The sequence below is a fragment of the Sinocyclocheilus grahami genome, unplaced genomic scaffold, assembly GCF_001515645.1.
Source record: "Sinocyclocheilus grahami isolate Dianchi unplaced genomic scaffold, SAMN03320097.WGS_v1.1 scaffold772.1, whole genome shotgun sequence".
Lineage (NCBI taxonomy): Eukaryota > Metazoa > Chordata > Actinopteri > Cypriniformes > Cyprinidae > Sinocyclocheilus > Sinocyclocheilus grahami.
The window spans coordinates 17,695-25,519 of NW_015505951.1; the positions used below are offsets into that span (position 1 = coordinate 17,695).

Sequence of the window (7,825 nt, forward strand, 5' to 3'; positions counted from 1 at the left end):
ATACCTCCTAATATTTATTCCTAACTATCATGAAAGTTGTAGTATTTCCTCAGCGACCAGCACAGATCAGCTCTAGGCATGACGAAGCGGATATCGTCCTCTTTTGGAAGACCAAACAAAGTAGTTTCACTTTCACAACGAAGCACACAGCGTCTTCGCGACATGGCTGCAGCGTCAACAATACTACAGTGAGAATAAAAGTTACGCCTTCTTTCTTTGCGTGAACATTTGGGCGGCGTTATGCAAATCTTCCCACATAGTGAGGTAGATATGTGGGGGCGTGTTAGAATGAGCTGTTTTAGGTAGGCGTGGTTAACTGAACTTTTATAAAGAATATCTCTTTGGATTTGAGACTTTAGTCTTTGCAACTTTACAGATCTTCTTTATGCACCAAGAGCTTGTAACACTCCAAAGAGAAAGGAAAAATTTTTAAACAGAGAATTATTTAAAAGAAAATATCTCCCTTTGCATTAAACTTTGCGCATCGTAACTTTGCAGATGTTGTTTGTGCTCTAACAGCAACATTACACACTAACTAAAGTTAAAAAAGTTAAATCATAATCCAGGACCCCTTTAAGTGTCATTCTACTACTTGTAGACGTTAAAGCTGCTGTCCGTAACTTTTTTGTGTTCAAAATTTACAAAAATTATATAATGGGAATGTACAACATGAATCCATTTTCCAAACAAAGTCGTTTTTTGAAGTTTTGGAACAAACATTTATATACAAAAACATAGTTTTATTGTTTTTTCCAGCATCAGTAATGTTAGTTGAAGTACATGAAGTATCATTCATGATTTAAAAAATGGGCTGATTATTTGATCACAGCAAAATACCTCCTAATATTTATTCCTAACTATCAAAATAATGTCAGTTGTCAAAAGTCAGCTAACTTGCCCTAATTAATGTGTGTTTATTGCAAGTTTACCTGAGTAAGTATTTTAGTAAGTAAGTGTAGTAAGTATTTTGCAAGTATGTGTAAGTAAGTATTGTACACATGCTTAGTCCAGGGTTATGGCATAAGTACCACTCTGCACCTTTCCCCATCAGTGTTTTCATCAGCAGGTAACATTAACTGTAACATTACTCCATGTTCTGCCTCAAACTCTGACCATGATCACATTGTGGCACTACTAAAAGAGAGTGAATCTGATCTCAGATGTTAGTGCATTAACATTTCTGCAAATGCTTTGACTAGATGGGGCTATGTAATATGCTTAGGAAAACCCTGGAAATTGGCCTTAAATACAAGCTAATCCAAGAAAAGGGTACAGCTGGGCAGATGAGGACAGAATGACAAAAAGGTAACACTTTATTTTAAGGTGACGTAGTTACACATTACTGCATGTACTTATTATAGTAAAAACAGTAAATGATGCATAATTACAAGTAACTAACCCTAAACCATACCCTAACTCAAACCATAACTCTAAAGTAAGTACATGTAGTTAATTAATATTACTCAGTACTTATCTGAGTAAGTAAAATATAACTACATGACCTTAAAGTAAAGTGTAAATGACACAAAACATTGACAATGCTTAAGGGAAATAGGTGGGCAAGTAGAAGATAGCGGTGGAGGAAATGCGAGACCTGGGACACAAGGGAGAAACAGGAACAACAGAATCTGAGACAGGCTAGACTGAGACTGATCTGTGAAACTGACTAAAATCAATTGATTTTTTCTTTTTTTCTAACACCACCACAAGACCAAACGTTCGCTTTGAGAGTGACAGTGATGATGAAGATATGGTCAAACAAACAAGGACATTGCCTCCAGCCCCAAAGATAAAAGGACCAAACTTTGATATGCAGTCTGCAATAAAGAGAAGGGTTCAAAAGCCTGAACCTCACAAGCAGATGACAAACCCAGAACCCAGACGGTCTGTGACAAGTCCTGAGCCCAGATGGTCTGAAATAAGTCCTGAACCCAGTCGGTCTATGGCAAGTTCTGAACCACAACGACGAGATGAAAGTCAAAGACAGACAGGAACTACTTTAAGTGATCTTGCTCGTAAGTGATTTATACAATTTTTGTATTGTTTGTCTGTAAATGACATATAGGTATATATATGTATGTATATATTCACACACCCCTTTACCACCGTATAGCCAAACCATTCTCTTTGATTAACCATTCCATTCTGTGCTGATCTGGCCCAGCCAGTACGGATATGATTTTATTTCCACTGTGGGGCTGATAACAGCCATTCTTTGGATTGTAATACAAATGCATCAGTAATTGCCTTGGTAAATCAAGAGTTTACAGATGATACGAGATGTAAATAGCAACCTTATGGAGGATGATCAGATATTTCTTTTAATTTAATATTTATTTGAGTTTACGTCACTCAAATAGCACACTTAGCCAGCTACAGAGAAACTGGAAGCCAGGCAACACACAAGTGACGACGTCAGTTAGCCAAACGTCCTGAGAGTTCCGGGCCGAGAACGGTTTGTAATTGTGCCATGCCGTACCAGGCGCAAGTGGAAATACAACTGGAACCTTTCCTTACTGTTCTTAAAACCATTTTGCCCAACGGTCGAAAAGCAACTTTATATTACAGACCTGCGCTGGACTGATTTTTCTGTCCTGCTCCTGCAAAAATATATTTGACCTTCTCCCGCCCGCAACATTCATGTTTTGTCCCGCTCCCACCCGCAAAAGCCAGAATAAAAGTACAAATAGATCATTTTCTATATGTCCATAAAATAATTTCACGTTACAGGTCGCCTAACCACAACCTACACACCTACGTATAAACGCTCCCAATAAATTATTTGTTATTAAAGCCTCAACATTCACAAACCACTGTTAATTAAACATAAAAGCAAGCAGAATTCGTGCAAAGTGCACTCCCTTAATAATTCCTAAAAAAACTGACATCTCAGTTCATCGTGATCTCACAAAGCTCCTTTATTATCAGTGAAGCTGACTGCACAATGAATCTTTCATAATGTCTACAAGTTGTTATAATCAGAGGTTTTGCAAGCATGCAGAATTCAGCACTGAACAAAACCTCAGACGTTTTGAGCCGTTAGTGGATTCTATCTTAAATGCATCTGATTGGCCATTGCGTTCAAGAAATCAACAAATATGTCTGTGATTGGCTACATTGCATAACGCTGTAAAAACATGTTATAAATAGAAACTCTGCCTATGCTTGCACCTGTAAATCATTTTTATTTTGTTTTAGTTGTTCTTGTTGTTTTTATGCAATAGATGAATAACAATTTATTTGTTTTTAGATGTTTTATTTTTATATTTTGCGGTAGTCCCGCAAATCGTTGTATTCTCCCGCAACCCACACACACAAGTACCTTACCACCCACATCCGCACTTGGCCATCAAATCTAGTCCCGCGCCGCACTGTGTTGCGTTTGGTCCCACGGGAGTGCAGGTCTCTACTTTATGTACCTCTCTCACATATACAGAGCTTTACAAATTTATTAGACCACCTGTCATAATAAAGAGAAAACACAAATATTTTGGGAATCTGTCAAAAACTTGTTTCAAACAAAACATTTTATTGTCATTTATTAGGCAAATAACAAACTGAAACAACTAAATAGTCTTTATTTATAATAACGAAATAAAATCCTTGTTAAAGTATTATTATTTTTTTCGTTTCATCTGATGTAAAGAATCTTCTTAGAATTTCTTTATGTATGTTTGTCTAGACTTCTTTCAAATCAAGAAATGATGATGGATCATCTCAAGATTATTCTAATGGCCATGCAGAAAACAGGGGGAACCTGCTCGTGGACAGGATCCCCTTGAGAGAGATATACTGCCGCTAAAAGATCCTGAAACGTCTGAGGGAAGAGGCTGACCTCAAAAACAAAATGGTAAATAAGGTGCAGTTTTTGGAGGTGCAGTTTGTCCACGGACAGACCAACATTGGTTGATCTTTTTCTACATCTTGAAGCCAAATATCACTCTTGTAATTGATGGACAGGCATGAGCGCACCTCCTTGATTTACATACACATGTAAAGGGGCATGAAATCACGATTCTACAAATTTCAAATCCTGGCATTTTAGAAGGGTGGAAAACTAAAATGTATTTTTCAAACTGGGGAGCACTGAAGTATTAAACTTGCAGCATTTATTTACTGTAGACTAACCCCTTATATGTGTAAACATCAATGACCTTTCCATTTCATGACCACTTAAAAGGATGGGTTACCCAATTTGGCCCAATATTTTTCTATAGCCACCTAAGTTGAACAGCAGCGATTCTGTCCTCTCCCTTATGGATGCTAGTTAGATATTGCTTTTGATTTTAGTCATTTACTGTTGGGGAGACAAGGTAATGATTGGTCAATTTTGCTTCGTTTTCATTTTACTTTCATCACTGTCTTCAGCCAACTAGTTTCCAAAATGGTGGAACTGTTTTCTGCTGTAGCACTGCCACTGTATCACCTTGTTAGTTGAATATGGAACCGCATCAGTGATGGACTGGCAGTCCTACAGTAGAAAACAGGTTCAGAAAGCCCGTATCCAACAATGAGACTGTCCTAAATGCCAACTAAGGGAGAAGTGATATGTCTTTTTTTAATTCTGAATAGTGTTACTGTGAGTAGTGTTGACATAAAACATGTATCCATGGCTTTTAAATTTTCTTTTTAAGATTACTGCATTAAGCGTCATTGGAGGAGTTGACATTAAGGACAACGTTTGGCGGGTTATGAAGCATTGTTTTACCAACTCCCTTGCCAAACAACTCAACTGGCGTGGCATCAATGGCAAAACAGCTTTCCACAGACTGCAGCTGAAAGATGTCATTACTGGTAAGTGTTACATTGTGCTGTCATTAGTCTAATAAGTCCATTCTCCATTTCATGCATGTTTGATGCACAGTATATATTAATGCTAGGTTTAACAAACTCTAATCATGTAATTAAAAAAAGAAAAGAAAGTAAACAGTGAAGCACTGGTACTACCCTGCCATTGCAATGGTATCACAGCGTCAATTTATCAATAAAAGCTTAATTGGGGAAACAATCCCAAACATAGCTGTGCATCACCACACATATTTAGCTCTCATCCAGTGAGAAACTGAAACAACAGGCAATGGATATATCCTCCGTTACCTGTTGCATGGTATCTTCAGCCATCATCGTAACCCTTCTTGGTGGTGTCTGAGAGCTGTAATCATTCTTTTTGTTTAAGCATTATGTTCTTGTTGCTGATGTTGTCATATAATTGTTCAACTTAGGCCAGAAAACAAGAATTTTTGCATCCTCTATAATTGTTCAACTGAGGCCAGAAAACAAGAATTTTTGCATCCTCAAAATCCTCTTTCTTGTGTTTAACTGAAATACATGCAATGTCCTAGGAGAGCTTAGTCAAACACTGCAACACATTGACATATCTACAAATTAACTTTTGTTGGATTTTAAGCAAAGACATAACAGTTCCAGGGGGAAATTGAGGCTGGGCCATAAAATTACTACTGCACATGTTGACAGGCCTGTGTGGCATCAGCAAGAGCAGATGCAGTCCGATCTTCCTAGCAGGCGTTAAAGTTGTTCCTGTTGGGCATCTGGAAGCAAAGGGTGCCCTTGGCCGTGGCCAAAATGTTTTTAACATTGGCGCTGGCAAACTATGTGCTTGGCTGATGCTTGCAAGGTCCCCTAATTGGGTCCTAAGATTTTAAAAGTTGTATAATCCATCCATGCTTTTACAATGTTCTCTCATTTTAGGAACTGTCAGAAACAACAGGCTAACAGTGACGGCCACCAATCAAGAGATAGAATTTTATATAAAAAAATGGCTCCTCCTTGCATGTGACCGAGACGGAGGGAGAAGAGAACAAGAGAAACGAAGGAGTGTCCAAGACACCCGTAAGTCAGTTACATTGTGTTTTTACTATATGTGTGTAATAATTTGTATTATACCATGGTCTGTCTGAACACTTGATTCCGATTGGCTCTAAGGTGTGCATTAAAACCATTGGTAACACTTTACAAGGTTTCATTAGTTAACATTAGTTTACTACTTTAGTTAACATGAACTAAGAATGAACACATTTTCTAGAGCATTTATTAATCTTAGTTAATGTTAATTACAATACAATACATTAACTAATGTTAACAAATGAGACCTTATTGTAAAGTGTTACCAAACTGTTTAATAGGCAGGTAGTTTCAGTCCATTTAATCAACATTCACTATTATTGTGATGCTTCCATTAAAGGACACACACTCTGCTGTTTTTGAAGTTTTTAAAACTCTTAGCTTCACTCTTAGTAGAAAGACCCTGCAGAATAATTCATGAACTCATCTCTCACTGTCTTAGACATGTTGCGATTGTTAAATAACGGATTGCGTTATCTGATCTAACCATGTTTTTTTTCAGACAACTGTGATTATTGCACTGTTTTATTATGTGGCTGATAGCTGTCACATTTGACCTAGGTATGGCATGGCTGAGCACATATGGGCCAAACTTTAACCGTATATGTTTTGCCATGGATTTAGAATTGGAGGGAATTTTCATTTGGATGACAATTTTTTTGAGGTATATGGTCCAGATGATAACACAACTGAGAGCCATATGTGGCTTGGCTATGGCACACCATGGAATATGTTAACTTATGGTTAACATTTGGCTTTTATTTGGAAAAACACATATAAACTGCTGGCAGGTCAGTGGCAGCCCACATCTCAGCCCCTTCAACAATGCTATTGGTTGCTTTGTGTCTTCCCTTATTCCTATTGGTGGATTACTGAAATTTTGAAAATATATCCGTTATTTCCCGCTCTGCTTCCTTTTTCAATCGCCGTTAAAAAAGAAGAAGATGATGAAAACGCTCCCTATTTACAACAACAGCCAATTTGCTCAGACACATTCTTGTTCAGGTAAGTGCAGTTTTTGGTGTTTTAAATGTTTCTAGAGGTGTAATGGTACACTTATTCGTACCGAAAATTGTACCGAACAAATATAGTGTCAGGCATGGCTGAGCATATATGGGCCAAACTTTAACCGTATATGTTTTGCCATGGATTTAGAATTGGAGGGAATTTTCATTTGGATGACAATTTTTTTGAGGTATATGGTCCAGATGATAACACAACTGAGAGCCATATGTGGCTTGGCTATGGCACACCATGGAATATGTTAACTTATGGTTAACATTTGGCTTTTATTTGGAAAAACACATATAAACTGCTGGCAGGTCAGTGGCAGCCCACATCTCAGCCCCTTCAACAATGCTATTGGTTGCTTTGTGTCTTCCCTTATTCCTATTGGTGGATTACTGAAATTTTGAAAATATATCCGTTATTTCCCGCTCTGCTTCCTTTTTCAATCGCCGTTAAAAAAGAAGAAGATGATGAAAACGCTCCCTATTTACAACAACAGCCAATTTGCTCAGACACATTCTTGTTCAGGTAAGTGCAGTTTTTGGTGTTTTAAATGTTTCTAGAGGTGTAATGGTACACTTATTCGTACCGAAAATTGTACCGAACAAATATAGTGTCATTTTAACCACTGCAAGTGCGGAACTTAATCCGTTTCAATTCATAGCCGTGAATAAATCTTCACTATACATTATTACTATACATTACATTTTGTAACCGTAAGGTTTGTGTTTTGTTCTTTTCGATAAGAAACAAAGTCTCATCTTTAAAATTATGTATATTTTATCAGGAAATTAAATCCATAAATGCCGTTTTGACGCTCTTTGATGTGGCGTGACAGACCAGCGCGGAGAGCGACCCAGTCAGCAAATTTCCTTTGGCGCAGATCTGGATCATATCAACAGCTGAAGTGTGGCACAGATTAGTTCGTGTTTGCCGGCCCAAAACTGGTCCACAT

At 37.6% G+C, this 7,825-nt stretch overlaps 1 pseudogene; it reads left to right on the forward strand.

Moving 5' to 3' along the window:
- Positions 1-1,294: 1,294 nt before the first annotated feature.
- Positions 1,295-5,954, forward strand: LOC107561412 (uncharacterized; annotated as a pseudogene).
- The last annotated feature ends 1,871 nt before the right edge of the window (positions 5,955-7,825 follow it).